Source organism: Trachypithecus francoisi, unplaced genomic scaffold (genome assembly GCF_009764315.1).
Source record: "Trachypithecus francoisi isolate TF-2019V2 unplaced genomic scaffold, Tfra_2.0 Lachesis_group7, whole genome shotgun sequence".
NCBI lineage: Eukaryota > Metazoa > Chordata > Mammalia > Primates > Cercopithecidae > Trachypithecus > Trachypithecus francoisi.
This window is the reverse complement of record NW_022681472.1, coordinates 24,364,599-24,386,288: the sequence shown is the minus strand read 5'-3', so window position 1 is coordinate 24,386,288 and position 21,690 is coordinate 24,364,599.

Below are 21,690 nucleotides of genomic sequence, written 5' to 3'. Positions count from 1 at the left end.
CCCCTCAAGCAGAGGGAGGCAGCTCCGGCCCTGCCAGCCCAGAAAGGGGCCCCGACTGTGCCACAGTGGGCCGAAGGGACCCTCAAGCACTGCCAGCACGTTGTCACCTCTCAATTTGATTCACTCGATAAGCTACTTTGCCTTGTTTATTTGTGCTTCCAAATCCTCTTATTCACTTAATTTCACTTTTCCCCATTTCCACATATGGCATAATCAGGAGCTGTGCTATACACCTTCCTGGTTCTGCTTTCTAGGGAGCAGAAGTAGATATAACAATTTGAATTTCCCCATTGTAATCTGAATCAATGACTCCTGTTTGTACTTGCGCCCCTTTCAAATTTAAACTAGACCTGCCTAGAAGTAATCCTATCGTCCTCACTGGCAAGGGTCCAGAGACTCCTATTGGAACTTTTAGCGGGGGTTCCCAAGGCAGAAGGCTCACAGCTTTTGTGCAGCCTAACTCTACTGTGGCACTACCAGTTGTGGCGGGGGACAGACATTGTACAGGGTTGAGAGGATGGCCTGAGCTGGAAATGCCCTGGTTTAGAACGGGGCCCAGGACGGGCCCCTCATGGCATTTCCTGAATTTGGGTTCCCATCTTTATCAAACTTTAGAGTGACACTGATTAACCCAACGTTTTCCTTCTTTTACATTTCAGACATATTTCAGGCTTAGCAGTTTTCTTTTTTCCCCTATCTGGCAGCCTGACTGACTGATTTTTTCTACATTCTTTTTTAGTATGACCATGCTTCCCATAGTTAAAACAAGCTCCAGGAAATGGAGTATTTCCTTTACCCACTTTCAGTCCTGCAATATCCTGTGCCAACAAAGTAGCTTTATGCAGATTACCTCAGATACTATCACAAGCCTTGCTATAATCAACTAAATGTGCTTTCCCTCTGATAGGTCACAAAACAGCCTGGCATTAGGGATTAGCATTGTAGAAAGCTAATGACTGCAACACTATATCCTGAGCAGCCGAATCTGCAGTGACCTTATTAAGAGACTCCTGTAACCAAGCTATAAAATCTGTGTACAGTTCTTTTGGTTCCTGCTTTACAGCACTAAAGGAAGGGTATTGCTCTCCTCCTGAAGTGATTTTTTTCCCATGCTCTAATGCACACTCCTCTAAGCTGCCCTATGGCATCATCCTGCATAACCACCTGTGCATCTAAACCAATCCAGCCACCAGCCCCCAAAAGTGGGTCTGCAGTTATATTAATTTGAGGTTGGGCCTGGGGGTTGTGAGCAGCCTGAATGGAAGCTTCATCTGCCCACCAAATTTTAAATTATAAGAACTGAGCAGGAGTTAGACAAGCTTGAGTAAGAGAGTCCCAGTCAGTAGGAATCATCCAACTGGAGACAGCAGCATTCTTTAACAGTCCCATTACAAAAGGAGAACCTGGTACATATTGATTAATAGCCTGCTTAAACTCTTTAAGTAATTTAAAAGGAAAAGGCTCAAATGTAGCTATAATATTTCCCTTTTGATCTGGGGGGTGTATTCTAACAGGGAACTGCCATACTTCGAAATCACCCTCTCATCTAGCCTGCTGAATTCCTGCCTGAATAGAACTGAGAGCAGTCGTTTGAGGTGTTGCTCGAACAGTCACTGGGGCAACTACTTTTCACCCAGTGTCTTCCGGAAAAGAAAGATCTGGAGGGTCAGGTCACTCTTTTTCTTCAAAAAAAGGAGTGGGTGTAGAAGGGTAGGGATGAACCTCTTCCTCCTATGCTGCTTTAGCTTTAGCTGGCAAACAAAACTGCTCTCTCACCTCTTCTGTTACTTTGTTATACTTTCCTTCCTCCTCATGATTAGTGTGAAAAGGTTCCAAGGTGGAAGGAACCAGAGCCCACACTTGTCCCATTGTTACTCTGATGCTTCTGAGCTCCCCTTCTTACTCCCCATGGGGACTGCTTAAGAGTACTCGGGTGTCCTCCAGCTTAGTTCCATGCTCTCCAACAGTTGCTCTGGCAGCCCTTCGACCTGGGTTCAAGCTTCCACATTGGGCACTGCTTGCCAAGATCACCTTGGTTATGGAGACCCTAACCCAGCAGCATTAGAGGAGTTAAAGACACACACACAGAAATATAGGGTGTGGAGTGGGAAATCAGGGGTCTCACAGCTTTCAGAGCTGAGAGCCTCAAACAGAGATTTATCCACATATTTATTGACAGCAAGTCAGTGATAAGCATTGTTTCTATAGATTATAAATTAAAAATATTCCTTATGGGAAACAAAGGGATGGGCTGAAATAAAGGGATGGGTCTGGCTAGTTATCTGCAGCAGGAACATGTCCTTAAGGCACAGATCGCTCATGCTATTGTTTGTGATTTAAGAATGCCTTAAACCTTTTTCTGCCCTGAGTGGGCAAGGTGTTCCTTGCCCTCATTCCGGTAAACCCACAACCTTCAGTGTGGGCATCATGGCCAATAAACATGTCACAATGCTGCAGAGATTTTGTTTATGGCCAGTTTTGGGGCCAGTTTATGGCTATATTTGGGGCCTGTTCCCAACAGGCAACTTCAGCAAATTATGTCCCAATGTAAGTCTTAAATTTCTTTGAAAAGGTAATCAAAAGCAAAATGATTTACATAAATGTACTCATCATTTAGCCTCAATAGGTTTCTCTCAAGCAATACAGAGTCATTTTGCAAACAGAATTTTGCACATTTTGAAACATTATGCAAACACCAAAAGTAACATTAAGACTCCATGAAATTGTATTTGCTAGACTCCATCCCCAATTTACAGACATTCCCAATGAAACAATACCCAGTTTCTTCCAGAAGACTGAGTCTGTTGCAAGGCCCCTATTTTGCAGTCATCCCTCCTCCCTTAAAATACAGTGTTCAGTGGTGAGCATTCCCTACTGTGAACTTCAGTCATAGACTTTGGAACTCATGCTCCCTCAACTCAATATTCCCATCCCTGGCAGTTCCACCAGGTTATATCCCCAAGCTGGAACATTTTCATGAGACAAGTATTTCATTTTCTATGGATTCTTTGCTGACAAAAGCTTTCTTGGCACTAGTACACTTTTTCTCAACCAGAGTATGATATAATTAAACATACAGTAACCTATGCTATGCTGTCTTTGAGTTTCCATGAACACTAAGTTGAACTGAATTTCAAGAAACTTTGATTAATTAAAATCAAATAAAGAAAGTGAAAGGATCATTTGATAAAAGATCTGACAAAATGAGAACCTGATATTTGAAAATGGATCTAGTTTGTTTTACTGAATTAAGATAGGTAAATAAAGCAACAGGGCAATAAGTCAATAATGAAACATCCTAAAACAAAATAAGTTGCATTCCTTATTGTTGACTATTATGCAAACTATCCTCCTCTCTCTTCTTCCCTTCCTGACATCTGCTTTGATATATCCTCTGCTAGAATGAGTCGAATAGATAATGTGGAATTTGATAAGGAAAAGCATTATTTCTTTCTGAGCTTGATCTTTATACTTTTTTATAAAACTGGGATTTAGACTGATCCTTTCTAGTCTTCATTCAAGATTGTTCAGCAGTTTACGTGGAGGTTATTTGCATATAGCACTTCAATAACAGTTTTTGAAAGATAAAAATAATTATTGGTACAGGACACTAAGAAGAAAAAAAGCCCTCATTAATCATAAATTGCTTGATTTACTGTGGAAATTTACAAAGAAACCAGAGTATGGACAATGTTCCCTGAATTAACTTGTGTGAAAATAGTTCCCTGAGGTTCACTTGCTGTCTGTTAGGAAACAGTGACAACAGTAGACTGAAATCATTTTTACAGGCAGAAGTAAATCACTCACCCTTCTCTATAAACATTATGTTCCTAACAGGCATCAATGTTTGCTTATTCTTAAGACTATTAAAAAAATCTGTTATTAGAGACTTGCCTTCCACATGCTTTAAGCAAATTTAATATTTTTATTAAGGTATAATTTATGCACCATAAAATTCACCAATTGTAAGTATAACAATTGGTGATTTTTATGAAATTTATACAAATGTGCAATCACTACCACAATATAATTTTAGAACATTTGTAGCATCCCCAAGGGTTCCCTCATGCCCACCGGTAGTCAATCCTGCTCCCTCTGCCATCCTCAGGTAACTGTTGATCTGCTGTCTCTATAAATTTACCTTTCCTAAAAACTTTATATAAACAAATACACACAATAAGTTTCCTTTTAGATCTGGCTTCTTTCACTTAGCATAGAGTTCTTAAGGTTCATCCATATTGTTGCATGAATCAATAGTTCATTTCTCTTCATTGCTAAATAATATGGCATTTTACGGATACATAATATTTTGTGTATTTATTCACTAGTTAATAGACATCAGGATTGGTTCCAGATTAGTGCTATTATCAATTATGTTGCTAGGAACATCCACATACATGTCTTTGTGTGGTCTTATGTTTTCAATTTTCTTGGGTAGGCAGGCTGCATTGTATGATTAAGTACGTGCTTAATTTTTAAGAAACTGTCAAAAGTATTTTCCAAAGTGATTAGAGTGTTTTCCATTCTCGACAGAGCAAATGTATGAGGGTTCAAATTTTTCCATATTCTCACCATTTGATGTTTTCAGTATTTTGGATGGTAACCATTCTAGTGGATGTGTGAAGTGGTATCTTGTCATTTTAATTTGCATTTTTAAGTGACTAATAATATTAAACCTCTTCTCAGATCCTTGGTGGCCTTTTCTATATCTTTTTAGTAAAATGCCTATGAAAATATTTTTATCTTTTTAAATTATTTTCTTGTTATTGAATTGTAAAAGTTTGTTTATATTCTGAATATAAGTCCTCAATCAAATATATGATTTATAAATATGATATCCAAGTATATGTTCTACCTTTTAATTTTTACTTATATTTTTGGAAGAGCAAAAGTTTTAATTTAGATAAAGTCTAATTGAGCAATTGTTTTCTTTTAAGTAATTTGTTTGTGGTGTTATAACTAAAATATCTTTGCCCAATGTATGGTTACAATACTTTCTTTTATGTTTTCTTCTAGGAAGTTTTACAGTTTTAGCCCTTACATTTAGGTTTATAGTCCTTTTTGAATTAATATCTGTGTACAGTGTAGGGTAAGGGTCTACGTAACTTTCTTATATATATGGATATTCAGTAGTCCCAGCACTCTTTAGTTAAAAGACTACTCTTTTGATATGGAATTGTCTATGTACCCTTGTCCAAAAAAATCAGTACCTGTAAGGGCTTACTTCTACATTTTCTATTTCCACTTGCTTTTAATAAGAAAGTTTCTAAAGCATTTGGAACAGATAGAAAGGGACACATAAACATGGTGAATTGATCATTGGTGCTTAATTATAGATAGTTTTCAAATTATAACGTTATCTCTGCTCATAGCAATTTCTTTTTCTCTTAAGATGCCTTTGGGTTTTTTTTTTTTTTTTCCTACTTTGCTACCAACTTTGCTTTTTGATTTTTAATGATCTACTTTGTTTAATCTCAATTCTTCACCGCTGAGAAACATCACAATAGGTTAAGAGTGAGCTAGCAAATCAGTTTTCAAAGAAAGGAAAGGTATGAGTCAGCAAAGCCAAGAGCCTTTAGAAATCTAGATTCCAAAATAGCCTGGAACCTCACAGTACAGACCATCACCTCAGAGTCCTGCCTTATTGATAGGAACAGGGGGCAGAGAAATTCTAGGCAGAAGAGGGCAGGTCCATGGTGAAACTCCACCCTCAAGCCAAAAAGCCTGAAACTGCAGCCCAAAGTGAGAACTTATATCCCTGCTTACCTGCTCGAATGTTGCCTTTTCATAAAGCACCCACGGCCCTGCCCTACCCCATCCTGTGCCTATAAAAACCCCAGACTCAGCCAGTAGACAGGACTAGGGCTGGACATCAGAGAGAGGTGGCTTGACACCTCTGAAGGACAGCTCGAGGGCATAGCTTCAGAGTAGAATCCAACCAGAGATGACTATACTTCAGGGGAAGATTACCTACCTTCCCCATCGCCTTTTCAGCTCTCCTTCCTGCTGAGAGTCACTTTCATTGGCAATAAAATCTCCTGCATTTACCATCCTTCAGTTCACTCATGTGACCTCATTTTTCCTGAATAGTTGCTAAGAGCTTCATTGCCAAGAGTGCAGATACAAAAGTCTATCACACTGGCCCTTTGCCCTCACTGGTGGAGGGCAGCTGCCCACACAAAAGGCAAAGGGCCCACTGAGCTGGTAACACTTAAGCCATCCTCAGATGACAGAGCTAAAAGAGTGCTGTAACACATCCTCTGGGGCTTTGGGAGTCCCAGGCACCCCTGCCTGGACACTGCCACAGGGCCTGCATGGAGTTCCCTCCTGCCAGTGCTAATGCATCTGGTCAGTCCTGCACCCACTCATCTGCATTCTCCCTCCCACGAGGGGTAGAAAGCAGCGGGTCCAAGTCAGTGGAGTTTGATCCCACCTCACCAAAGCAGCCAGCTGGTTCCAGCACTCCTTCACCCCAGTTCCCATACTTGTCCACTTGCATGCTCTCTCTCACAAGGAGTTGAGAGCTGTGGGATGAGTAAACAAGGCACCCCTGTCATCCCATGTAGGGATCAGGGAAATATCCTGCTTCACTATTAGCAAATTTTCACTAACATCACTTTTACATGATTCGTTCATGTGTTCTTAAATAACTAATAATGCCAACATGGGACCTAAGGTTTTTCGCTCAACAGGAAAAGACACTGTCACATCTGGAAATAAAATTTTGACTCAACTTACTTTGGCTTTCAATTTAATCGCCACATTCTTTGTTATTTTCTTATAAGATTGTTCCAGAGTTGTAAAAATCTTCATTGTATTTCACCTGTGGTAATCCCAAAATGTAGTATCCCAAGAGGCTATTTTTGTTCACATTTTAAAAATAATTTTTCTCTAGAATCTTAGTACCTATAAATCTTTATTTATTTCTCAGTTAAAAGGTCTAGTTTGTGTAAAAGAAAATAGAATCTTGAGAACCCAAACTCACTATGCTAAAGGGAAAATGAAGCTTGGGAACTGAGTAACACAATGCTGCCTCCCTTTTGTTCCCCAACAGACAGTTGTAATTTCACAACCCTGTGGCATAGCCCTTAAATATTTCAGGATACATACCCCACCCCCCATAAACTAGTGAGTCCCATTGAATCTCACCCTGACAATGTCAGTTATCAGCTTATTTTCCCAGGTACAGGGTAAAGACCAGAAATCATCCCTCCACCTACCCTAAGACGAAGGCATACTAGATTTTTTCCTCTACTCCCTTTTGTCACATGTAAAACATAAATTTACTGAGGCTAATCAGAACCTCACAACAATGCAACCACTTTCCTCACTACCTACACTCCCTCCCTTTTTTTTCCCTCCTGCTTGCTCTTTCCCTTTTAAATAACAAAGTTCCCAAAAGCTCCTTTGAAAAACGCGCAGGTCACAGATGACCTTGTGACTTGTGTTTTCTTCTCTCCCCTGGCTAAATAAACCTCTACTGAGACCTGCCTCAGTCACTTTCTTGTTATCATTGGTTTTTAGTTTTCCCTTCTGTCAGTTTAGAATTTTTACATAAAAATACGTACTTAAAAATACTTTATTTATTTAGAAAATATTTTTATTTAGAAACTGTCTTGCTCTGTGACCCAGGCTGGAGTGCAGTGGCATGATAATAGCCCACTGCAGCCTCGAACTCCTGGGCTCAAGCAATCTTCCTGCCTCAGCCTCCCAACCAGCTAGGACTAGAAGCGTGGGCTACCACACCCTGCTAATGTTATTGTTTGTATTTTTATATTTATGTAATTATTTTTAAGCATTCTAAAATGTACCACAGGAATTTTCTCCTATGATTTTGTATTTTTTATTTGGTCTAAGCTGAACATTTAACACCATGTAACAGTATAGGATTCATTTATATTAAAGTGGTGTCGGAAATTGACAGCGTCTGTCCAGGTTGTTCATGCTCATGGTAAAACTGCAGTTAGAGCAAAAGAAGTTGAAGAGAAGGAATGAAGGAGAAATTGCAGCAACCTAACTCACTTAACCAAATCAGCAGACTTTTCTAATTCATCAAATGCCAACAGTATTTGCAGCATTCTCCAGTTGCAAAAATAATAATAATAATAAAAATAAAAAATTTTTTAAAAGTAGAGAAAGAAAGTAAAAGAAAGAAATGTTAATAAATTTCTGATAGCCTTTTAAATTTTTAGTGCATAAGCCAGATGGAACAATTGAATCAGAGGAGGATATTCAGAAGTCAGTAGTCGGAGACAAATACTAAATGCAAAGGAGCGATTGCTCAGAGCTAGGGTTCCTGAAAAAAATAGGCTCTGTGAATCATTGCTTGAAAGTATGCTAAACTACCATGCTGTGCCCTTGGTGCTGGAGGTAAGATAATGCAGCATCTAAACAGCATCTTTCAAAGGTCTTCATTTGACAGGATAGCTCTTCCAGAGCATTCTATCCTATGGCACTAATGGCCCTGGAGGCTCTGCTAATATTTCTTTCCCCTTCAAAATTCACAGCCCAACATCATGTCTGGTTTATATTTCAATCTGAGCAATGAGTGAGGAGGAACCCACAGCCACATTGAGAGGCAGCCTTGAAAATCAGAGGGAGCTCTTGCTTTCGGACAGGACTTTTCAGATTCCTTTTGAGAAAGTGTTGGGCACTGCAAGCAACATGTGAGACACCATCACATCTGTTTTTTCCATCGTGTGCCCTGTGCCTGGCCTGGAGCCTGTCCCACAGTAAGCAGGCAAGAAATGATTTTAAGTGAAAGATTGAGTGGGCTGACTAGACTCTTTCTCCATTCAAAATAACCTTTCCTATTTATGCAACACATAGTTTACCAACTTCACAGAAATGAAAAACTTTGCGTGAAGTGTTGGGGCTACCGAGATGAAGATAAACTTCCTGCCATCATAAGGCTCCTGATCTAGGCACAGGTAAGAGCAATGTCCCATTCAAATTACATTACAATTTTGAAAATGAGTTTAAAGTTTCCCCAAAACAGTCTTATAGGCTGGAAAAACACTTTTGAGGCAGGCACCAATCCCAAATATAGCCATTTGGACACACAAGATAATTGGGTCTCTCCTCCCTGTTGGACGTTACGGGCTGCCCAGGCAGAAACATGTTTTGATACAGATGCAGTCTCACAGACATCCTGGGATTTAACCTAGATAGCTAGAAACCAGACAAACGTTCTAAATTTTACTATGATTACTAAAGTTTTCTTCTTTGGCAAATCTTAGAATAATGTCACAATTGAGCAAAAGCAGTCCAGTAGAATGCTGGTTTATGTTTGTAACACTTCAGCCCTAATACACAGAACAAAGTCTATATTCCACAAGGAAAGAGTGCTTGCTCTATTACACTGCATTCATATATAATCTAGACTAAGTAGAAACAGAACCATTTAATGGGATTTCTATATTCTCAATCTTCTTAGGACTGTAGATAATCCTCTTCAAGTTAGTTGTTAAAATCTACTTTTAATTTTTTTAATAAGAAAGACCATAAAGACAATTGGAATCTTGCCTAGATTCCGTGGCTGCTAAAGGTAGACTTGGACATTATTTCAAGAGATATTAGAAAATATTTAGAAATGTCAAGACTAAAAAGATGACTCCATAATTACTCATAATCAACTATTTGATCATAATCTCCTAAAGTTTAATGGACAAATATTAATAACTATTAACAAGGTTCTGTTAAACATCACACCATTTATTCCTAACATATTAGCGCAAGTATCATTTGTAGTTAGACAAAATCACTATAATAAAATAAAATAAACAAAACTAATATGTTGCATTTCATCACAATTCAATAAATACTGTGAAATTTCAGACATTGAGGAACCTCACATAAAATTAAGATATCTAAATATTAAAGACATATAGCCAGGACATCACAGTTGATCCTCTGTATTTATGGGTTCTGCTTCTGTGGATTCAACTAAATGGCAATCCAAAATATGTGGAAAGATATTGTGTCTGTACCGAACATGTACAGACTTCTTTTCTTGTCTTCATTTTCTAAACAATATAACATAACAACGATGTACATAGCATTTACATGGTGTTATGCATTGGAAATAGTCTAGAGATGATTAATGTATATGTATGGGAGGATGTGTATGGATTATATACAAATACTACACCATTTTGTATCAGGGACTTGAGCATCCATGAATTTTTATATCCATGGGGGTCCTGGAAACAATTCCCCACAGATATTAAGGGATGACTGTATTCGACCAGAAAGTACATCTCGAAGAGTAAGAATTAGTCAAGACAAAGTTGGATGTTGGCACTCTGTCTAGCCTGAAAGCAGTTATAAAAGAAGGCTTTCTGAGAAGCGGTGCCACACGTCTTATCAATGTCATCACAAGAATCCTGGTCTAACTCTTGGGGGATACGTGCTTTTGGCCTGCTCATTATTGGGGAGTGTCTGGAAAGAATCTGTTGTTCATGAGGTCTCCTATGTTCTCCCTTACTTCCCTATTCAGTCATTGAGTTGGAGCCACATTTTAAGGCAAAATAAATAAACAAACAAATAAATAAATAAATAATAAATAAATACATTCTTTTAGTAAAAGTTAAAGCATCTTGGAATTTTCCACTTCAGAAAGTTTATTAAAATTATATTTCCCTGGTGATGGCAACTCTTCTTCAGGGAACATGATGCCCCATTAGTTTCTTTTTATAACAAAATCAGAAAGAGCTGAGGAAGTTAGTCAGTCAGATAGGCAGCTTACAGATTTGAATCAAATTCATTAACAGGTAAGAAAAAATGATTAATGCCAGGCAAACTTTCAATACAGGTTAAGCAGTCATGTGTGAAAGTGTTGTTGCATTATTTTCGATCTACTGCACTGAAAGAATAATGAGGGATAGAAATGCATAGCGGGAAGTACCTAGGTTTTAGTATCAAATAAAACTGAGTTCAAATTCTCGATCCACTAGTATGTGACCTAGAATAAATTACCTAGTTATTCTGAGCTTCAGTTATTATACCTACTAAAAAATTAAAAATAAACACAAAATTAAAAACATAGTAATACTGCTGCATAGCATGTTTTTGAGGATTGAATCAGTAAATATATGACTGATATATCAATAGTTACACTAAAGTGCAGTTATTATATTATTATAAGAATTATATAATTATCTTTATAAAGCATAAATATTATTGTATCTGCTTTCATTTTTATTAAAATTATCATTTATTTTTCTTATATCAGCAATGCATTATATTTTTGAAATACGCAATATTTTACTTTACTTTTTAGCAACTCCTCATCAAGAAATTTTTGTACTCGTCAGAATACACAATATTCTAAATAGCAACAGTTATTCCTATATTCTATATAAAATATGTCACATACACAAAAAGTCAGGTTTGTCAGATTATATTATGAAATCTCTATATAAAATATACATATATACATATATGTATACGTGTACTTATACAAGCATCAATACTTACTTGTTATAGCAATCTATGCTTTCTGAAAGACAGTGAAAGACAGTATGGAAACAAGTGAAGTATTCAAGTGACATGGTATAAAAATTTCTTATAGTTTCTGGGCGCGGTCACTCATGCCTGTAGTCCCAGCACTTTGGGAGGCCAAGACCAGCGGATCACAAGGTCAGGAGTTTGAGACCAGCCTGGCCAATATGGTGACACCCCGTCTCTACTAAAAATACAAAAATTAGCTGGGCGTGGTGGCGGAAGCATGTAATCCCAGCTACTCCGGAGGCTGAGGCAGGAGAATCACTTGAATTTGGGAGGCAGAGGTTGCAGTGAGCCCAGATCGTGCCACTGTACTCCAGCCTGGGCGACAGAGTGACTCCATCTCAATATATATATATATATATTTCTTATAGCATTATAATCAGTCAATTAAATTATTTGTCACCTCTGAATTTAATACAGCTCTTGTAAAAGGGTTTTGGCAGTAGATTGCAAGATTATTCTAAGATTATATCCCAAAGTAGATACTCCTAAGAAAGATCTGTGCTCCTCTGCACAACGTCTTTTGGGATGATTTTATAGAGTGAAGTGTTTTAATCATGAAAAAAAACCCCACCAAAATGAGAAACGTTGTTTCATTTATGGACATATTTTTATGTATATTAAATTTGTGCCTAAAATTTCTTCAAACTTTGAATGAGTTCATTATACCATTTCAAGAAACATTAATTAAATTCATTCTTACCTTTGTTATGTAATGAAATTCATGCAGTATTACGTGTTTCATGTTTTGTCTTAATTGGAGAAAGTTTACAATTAAATTTTGTAAATAATGGCAATAGTTTACTCAACATAATTTTTTCTGTTAATGAGAAGAAGGAAAGATTAATTGAGCTTTGTCTTTTTATATATTGAAGTCTATTATATCCGTGAGTTTAGTATAAAGTGCTTCATACCAGCCTATATTAGTGATGCAAAAGTTATTTACTGAACTATCATTCACTGGGTACTCCATTTATTCATTCTGGTCATGGTGATACAATCCAACCGAAAGATCTAACATGTTTAGCCTGCTCTTCTGACATATCTGTTGTACAAGTTGCCTGAGTTATGGGTCCATCTGAAACCACAGAACAGAATGAAGGAATCATAAAAGTCTATGAGTGATCAAACTTATGAATACAGAATCTTCTATCCAGCTGTCCAATTGATTGCTTTCACCAAATCAATAGAATGGGGGCTCTGTGACTTTTTGTCAGACAATAAAGAGAGTCCAGTTGGCCCTCCATGTCTGCAGGTGAAAGATTCATAGATTCATAGATTCAACCAACCACAGATGAAAAATATTTGGAAAAAAATAGCAATACAACAATTTAAAAATATACAAATAAAAAAGCAATACAAAGACAACTATTTACATGGCATTTATATTGAATCAGGTACTATAAGTAACTTAGAGATGATTTAAAGTACATGGGAGGGCATTTTTGGTGATACGCAAATATTATACCACTTTTCACTTTTTTTTTTTTAGATGCAGTTTCGCTATCTTACCCAGGCTGACCCCTAACTCCTAGGCTCAAGTGACCCTCCTGCCCCAGCCTCCAGAATAATGGGACTACAGTAAGCCATTTTGCCTGGCTTACTGCCATTTTATATAAGGGATTTGAGCATCCACAGATTTTGGTATCTGAGAAGCTTCCTGGACCTAATTTCCCCAGAGACGCTGTTGGGGAGACTGTAGTTTATTTCCTGTGGGAGACTCTAGGTTTTGCATACTTTATTTGCAAATAAAACAAAAGTGGCATAGATAACATAGTTAATAGGCATTTACAAAGTTCTGATAAAATGCCTTAACCTAGATTTTGAAGAACTATTAATAGAAAAGTTACATTTTCCTTCTTGTTGTACAGCAGTTGAAGCTGCAAACTTTCAAGTCCTTAAGAATTCATATCAAAGAAGTTTCATGAGTAAAGTTATTCAGTAGGTCATCTTGCTCTTTGATGATTTGTATTTATATTAGACCTGGAATCATGCTTGCCTATTAAATAAATTGGTAGAGAGTGCCATTGTCCTCCAAGAAAAATGTCAGCCTGAATTATTCCATTGTATCCCTAATGCACAGAGAGCTATTAATTCAAAACATGATCCACGAAACAAAAACTAGACGTGTTGGATGTCTTTATGAAATAAACTAAGAGATCTAGTTATGTACAAAAGAAAATGAGAACAAATTGTTAACAGGAATTCCAAATGAAGGCTTTTTAAAAAAATAATGAATACCCAACACTTTCTTGTCTGCACCCAGGTTTCAGCAGCAGCAACCATTAGCTTCCATTACCTTTGAGTGGACATTCATATAATAGAAATCTGAGTCCAAGAGTTCATATCCACTCAAATATTGGAAGGCAAAGTACAATGAACCAACTGCTGAATGTGCCGAGTTTCCACAGGAATTAAGCTTAATCCTTGTAAGCTTGCTTGTTGAAAAAGAAGAAACCCACCAAATTATGTGTTTAGAAAAATTAATTTACACTTGGCAACATTTACCACCACATGTTACTTTTCTTGTTTCATTTGTTTTCCATTCTGCATAACCCAGTCCAGACACTTTTGCATGCACCATGTTTTCAAAGAAAAATAAATACTATAAGCAAAATAGACAGGCATTTCTGCCACTAACAATTAAGATTTATAGCACTTGTAAACAGCCTACAAACTAAAATTCCATTGTTTTTCATTTTTGTTTTCTAGAAAAGAAAACATTTTTAACAAACTTTTATAATAAGCAGTCATTGAAAACACAGTGTACATAGATTTCCATGTGTATGTAAGGTTTGTATGTGTCTATTTCTTTGTAATACTTCATATATTTTCAAAAAGAGACTGGGCGTGGTGTTTCATAACTGTAATCCCAGCACATTGGGAGGCTGAGGCGGATGGATCATTTGAGGTCAGGAGTTTGTGATCAGTCTGGCCAACATGGTGAAACCCCATCTTTACTAAAAATACAAAAATTAGCCGGGCATGGTGGCACATGCCTGTAGACCCAGGTACTCGGGAGGCTGAGGCAGGAGACTTGCCTGGACCTGGGAGGTGGAGGTTGCATTGAGCTGAGATTGCCCCACTGTACTCCAGCCTGGGTAACAGAGCGAGACTCCGACTCAAAAACAATAAACACAAACCATTCAGAATTGCCAGTCTGTTTTAGTATTCCAGATTGTACTACAGAACTTGAGAAAATGTACCACGTAGAGACAAGAATTGAGGGGCCATGTGTCATACTTCTCTGAAAGCATCCAGAATGATACACAACAAATGACACAAACTCTGCTCAGAGACTAACAAGAACATTCGTGTGTTGGGTGTAGGTCACATTGCTTTCTAACTAAGTTTCTGAAGGAAAATGCATTAAATTTTGTGACAGTTAATCAATAAAAGAAATCATTTGATTTTTGTAAGTTGTGAATTCACATCAGGCTGCAAGGCAGACAATGCCTTCCTTCACAGAGGAGCTTAGGGAAGACACAGAGCATTTATCACATTAGAAAATGATTATTTTATGAAACAATGACAACTTACCCCACATATTGTACATTTGTACATTTTTTCTTACCTACTGTGAAATCTATCATTTGACTTTTACCTGTGACTAATATAGAACATGTTTTACAAATGAAACACTAGTCTACTGTTTTATCGTTTATTTACACCCACTTGGTGGTGTTCTTGATTAAGGTCTATGCCAGCAAAGGGAAAGTGTGTCTCATAATATTGATTACTAGGGAGAAATATGCGAGAGAAATAGCTGTAATCATGGATATTTTTCATTTGGAGTTGGTTAAAAATGTTATTTAATAAATGAATAGATGCGGTTATGATATGGTAAGGAACTGGCAACTTTTTGTTTTCTTTGACCAAAGGCAAAAACTGCTTAAGCGGGAGCTTGGACTTGAAAACTCAGGAGTGGTGCCTGGTGTCCTGTTACTAAAAGGGAAATGGCTGTTAGTAAGTCAACCCATTTTATTCCCATTAAAGTGGCATCTGTAATGTAGCAATTAAACATGTTTATGTTATCTGTCTTTGAAACAATTACAAATGAATTCAGCATAAAATATCAGAAGCAGAAGATTTCAGTATAAAATATGAGAAGCAGAAGATTTTGGAATTAAGTTATTGTATACAGCCTTCAAATTTCAATGAAAATATCTAGACTTTGAAATATTTCTTTTATTCCCCTTGAGATAGAAGTAAATGTAAAAGTACTTTACCTGTTTGCCAATCAGCTGAATAATTTCATAACATGTGTTTACTTCAAAAAACTTTTCATGGGTTGAAAGACTAACTAAAAGGTTCCCTGGAGAGTCTCCAGTTATTTGAAATATCACAACCAGTTTTTAATACAACTTTGAAATAATCCTCATATGAAAAATTCTACATGCAAGCACATACTTTTAAACTTGTTTCTTGTGTCTCGAAAATATAACTGTCACCAGAGAACTGCTTAAAAAATCCCTGTGATTATAATGGTAGAAAATTTTGTAGTCTACTGTTTATCTATACTTTCTATGTATATCATTTTCAAGCTATTATAAAATGAGGTGACTGGGTCGAATCAAACGAAGTCAGGTTTCATTCTCTTTCCCATCAGGCTACTTGTTCATTAATTTTCCTCTTAAGTTACCCTATTGATGTTTCATTGTTAGCTTCCTGACATTTTACAAACATTTGTCAAGCTGTTATTAAGTTCCAAGTAGCAGGCTCATTATCTGAAGCACAGAGCATATTAATTTCAAATGAGTATTTTCAGAGTAGATTTTTTTTTCTGGGCTACCAACTTTACTGAATCTTCCAGGTCTGATTTCTGAACTCCTTACAGAGCATATGAGCAACATCGATTCCCTCCCACTACTCACTTACCGTGTGTTTCCTGTGTGGGAAACAAGTGTAGATAAATTTATCAACATCAGTCCAGTAGACACGGGTACCTTGTGACTCTTCATGAGCTGATTTTCCAAGGCTGTGCTTCTCTTCCTCTGTTTCTGGATTGTGGTCATTATAATCTGATACAGGTCTGAAGTGTCAAATTTAAGGGCAGTGGCTCTTAACCTGGGTCTGAAGTGTTTCTCACTTGGAGATCGGACAAGTCCGTGGAGAGGATTTAGAAATTTCATGAACTTGAATGTAGGGAACAAACAACAATATTATAAGCAATAATTTGTTATTATTGGAATTATTATTATTATATCATTACAGTGTTGTAGATCTATTGCAATATAGTTAGAAATTATTTGACCCGTCACTGACTTTTGTTATTTAATGTTAATGAAAGCACATATATTACCACATTACAAATGAGGTTTTTTTATTATTAGTATTTTGATAACTGTATTTCAATGTCATTGGTTTTCTTTTGTAGTCTTGGGTATTTTACTTTGGCAATTTAGGAACTTAGTTTTCACCAAAGTGCTAAGGCCATGGCATCAAAGTGTAAAATCTCTTGAGTTAGAGAGTCATTTAGAAGAAGAATTCTGGAAACAGACTGATGCAGATTTCTGCTGGCCGGTGGTGGCCCATTTCATTCAATAAATGTTTAATGAGCAAAGCACTACGCTTGGCTTTGTGGGGATATCAAAGTACTCTCAAAGAGTAGTATTTCTGCTTTCCAGGATAGAATATTTGGAGGACATGAAAAACTAATTCATTGTGTAGTCATATCAGGATACATACAGGGTGTGTGTTAAGATCCAAGATCGTGTATCAATTTAGACAAACTTATATACAGCTGAAGGCCTTAACAGAATACAGATGCACCCATAATCTTACTATATTGATAGCAAATTGGTCCTTCTACATGACTATCTAAGAGTTCCGGCCCTTGCGATGGCATCCGAAAGCTCTCCCTGCCATTGTGTCTCTTTTCCCCTCTGCATATTTGGTGCTCCTTTCCCCGAAAAACAACAGTAACAAATAAAACAAAAACTGAAGTGTGATATGCAAAATACTACAAGGACACTTGGCCATTGTAATTGTATGTGAAGGAAAGTAAACCGTGATCATGAAATTAAAATTTGAGTCTTAGGTATTCAGTGACATCCTTTGCTTCAAAGTAATCACTGAATAAGTGCCCTAATAGCAACTGATGAAAGCAAAGATTTTCTACTTAGTTATAGTACAGGTATGTCATATATCTACTGAGTATCTTCATATAATAGGCATAAATATATTTGTTCCAAATGAAATGGGTTTTATTTGCTTATATTACATTTCTGAACCATAGACAAATTTGCTGCTTATAATGAAATTGAGTACTTACCACATCAGCTACTGTACCAAGAACAGATAATCTCATCCAGTCTTCACAACAGCCCTATGAGAATAGGTATCATTATTTCCATTTTACAGAACAGGAACGTGACTCAGAGGAGAAGAGTAAGTTGCCTAAGATCATACATCTAGTAAGAGATTTCATCTGAGGGTGTGTGTGTGTGATATTGCTATGTAAACAAAGTATGAAAAACTTACTGATTTAAACAACACTCTTTTATCAGATCACAGTTCTGTGTGGCTAGGCTGAGTTCTCTACTGAGGGACTCGCAGGCTGCCCTAGGGTGTTGGTGAGACTGTGTTCCTATCTGGAGGTTCTGGGAATGGGATCGCTGCCAAGATCACTGGTTACTAGCAGAATTCATTTCACTGGGGTTGTAGGGCTGAGGACTCTTGTGATCTTGCTGGCTGCCAACCAGGCACCACTTCCAGCTTTTAGAGGCCACTCTCAGGTCCTTGCCAGGTGGCCCCGCCATCTCAGCAACAGAAAAACTTCTTATGTCACATTCCCATCATGCTTTGGATTTCTCTCACTTCCCTTTCTTTGACCAGTAGGAGAAAACTCTCCACTTTTAAAGAGCTCAGGTGATTCAGTCAGGCCCACCTTGATTATCTCTGTATCTTTAGGTCTTTGGGATTTTAATGACATCTGAAAAATCCATCCATAGCAGTACCTAGATTAGTGTTTGATTCAGTAACTAGGGATTGGAAATTAGGGAGCCTTCTTAGTATTTCAGGACTGGGCAAGGTAGCTCACATCTGTAATTCCAGCACTTTGGGGGGGCTGAGGAGGGAGGATTACTTGAACTCTGAAGTTCAAGACTAGCCTAGGTAACACAGTGAGAGCTCATCTTTACTAAAAATGTTAAAAAATAAAAATAATAATGAAAAAAGTTAGCCAGGCGTGGGCACATGTAGTCACAGTTACTTCAGGGGCTGAGGCAGGAGGATGACTTGTGCTGTGGAGGTGCAGGTTGCAGTGAGCTGAGACTGCGCCACTCTACTCCAGCCTGGGTGACAGATTGAGACCCCACCTCAAAAAATAGAAAAAGAAAAAGAATTCTACCCATCACAGGTTGTACTGCGTGAAACTTCCCGCCTCCTGCACAAGAGAAGCCAGTGCAGGCCTAGTTTTTTGTTTCTGATATGTCTTCTATGTTTTACATAGAAGGGCAGCATAAGGGCAGGACAAAAGCCACACTAAATGGAGATCCCCAAAGAGCGTTCATGCTTAGTTTGATTCTGATATTTGCTTATATCCTCACACCTTTGCCTGTGGCTGCCCATGGCTCTCAGGAATACAGCCCAGATTTCACCATTCTTAATCAGTCTTGCATCATATATTCCCTGCTTATCTGTGAAGTCTATTCTGGAACTTTCATTTTTGTTCTCTGATTCTTTCAATTTCAGGAATATTCTATGATACATTCTGCCTCAGGGCTGTTGCATAGATTATTTCCTCTGACTCAAACTCTCCTCCCTATAACCAGTCATGCAATAAATTAACTTTCAGAGAAGGGAGTTTGTATGCTGCCACCTTAGATTTTTCTACTTAATTGATTCAGACACTACCCCCTTTTAGGTTGTAAGTAAGGAGGAAACAAAGATGGAGGTAAGCAATGAAAAATAGTGTTTAGCCCCCATCCCACCGTGATGCTAACAGCTATGGGGAGAGGAAAGCTGGAGAAGGAATGCAGCCACCAATCATGGTGACAATGGCGAGAAAACCATCCCTGAGAGAAGCAGACTGAACTAGCCAGGAAACAGGGGGCAGTGTCTTAGACTTACTTTGGGAACCACACCTATGACTCTCCTTTCACAGGCCCATCCTAAACACTTGTTCTACATCCTAGCCATTATTTTAAGGATTTACTCTGGAATGCTATCTATCTGTGGTGACACTTGAGCTGAGCTAATGGGATCCTGACAGCTGGCTCTCGGCCCAGCTTCCAGGCATTTGCCCCAAAGTAAAAGCCTCATCAGCCCACATCATAGAAACTATGGGATCATCTTAGGTTCTAATACACAGATTGTCAGAGTTCGTTTATACAAAAAGCTCTTGCTTACTGTGAAAGCTTACTTAGATGGGGCAAAATTTTATTTTTCTACACATTTTAGCAAATACGATGGAACCTACCTTTGTGAAGATGATGACAGGGAAAGAAGTCTAGCATGGCTGACTCCATCTGGCTTCCAGCCTCACAGGCTGACTGTCCTCACTCATTCCTGGGCCTAGGCCAAGATAATCAGGAGAGGAATTTAACGATGAAGTAAGCATGATAGTAGACTCTGCCTAAATCTAACCCCCTTGGCTCAGGGACCAAAAACCCCTTTTGTAAAACTATTGAAAGGCCACAAGATTAGGATTATGGGAGGGGCCTGAATTCTATTAAGATGTAGGTGTAATGAAACAATAACTGGCCATTGTTCCTTAGGTTACTCTTCCATAATCCTCTACTGCCCAGAAGTCATATGGCCAGAGATCACAAGATTTGTGACTTCCCCAGTTGCTCCTATAGATACTATCACTATACTAGAACCTAATATTGGTCTTTTGAGATGTTTTTGAGATTTTTGCATTCTGGCATCTGACTTACCCCACCCAGACCCTAGACTCATGACTCAACCAGTCCCACACTCAGAGGTGAACTCAGCACATGAAGATCATGTTCCACACCCCTGTGATTTCATCCCCAACTGATCAGCAGCACCCATTCCCCAGCCCTCACCCACCAAATTATTCATAAAAACCCTAGCCTCTGAGTTAGGAAGGCTAATTTGAGTAATAAATTTCACTTCTGCATGACTAGTCTTACATTAATTAAACTCTTTTTCTACTGCAATACCACATTCTCAGTACGCTGGTTTTGTCTGTGCAGAGGGCAAGAAGAACCCATCAGGTGATCACACAACCTTTTAATTTTATACTCAATGCGTCTGTAATTTTTATTCATAATACTCTTCAGACATAAATAATATGTTCACAATTCTATTGAACTAAAGTTGAAGTATTGTATGATTCTGTCAGTGAGATATTGGAAGTATGTGACAAATGGCAATTTTCCTCAAAAACCCTTCCATTCACGGATTTCTCACTTGACCTTCAGATCTAAGCTTAAACATAATTTCCTCACATTAAATCTTTGATAAGATTATCCTTGTGAACTATATTCTCCTAGTGATAGTTACTTTATCTTCATATGAAATATATTTATTTGGAAGTTTACTCTGCAAATGCCCATCCTTATCAGATTGCAAGCTTCATATAGGCAGGGATGGTGTCTTTATTCATCATTGAATCCCTATACTAAGCCAAGTATCTATGGCATAGCTTACTCTGCATAAATATTTTTGAGTAAATAAGTGAACAGAACATGCACCTGCATTTTAAATTCAATGTTACTTTTGTCTGATGATCTCTTGGGTTCAATGTGCTTTAGTCTACCTAGAGAGTATTTTGAAATATTATATTGACTGATTTCTTGCATCCATTATTGGAATAGTCTCAATGAATTTAAATCAAAGCCTTACAATTCAGTAATTTCCATCATGCACAGTAGACTGAAACTGTAAAGTTAAATTCACAAAAAGTACAACTGTCAATTAGACTTGAGTAACCAAAAGCAGCAAGGTCAAGAAAATTCAAGTTTTGAAAAGAGTTTTCTAAGTAAGGATTCTTATTGGATTCTAAGCTGGAAAAGAAAGAAGTGAAGAAAGGGGAAGGACTAAAGGGTTTAGAAGAAATGAGAACTTTTTAGATAGAGATCTCAGTATTCTCAAAGAAAGTTAGTTAAGGGGCAAATAAACAAAGAAAACATAAGTAAAGTTTCACTGTGGAGCAGTTACAGGCCCAGTGTGACTGTAGGACTATTTGGCTAAATTAATCTATACAGTGGG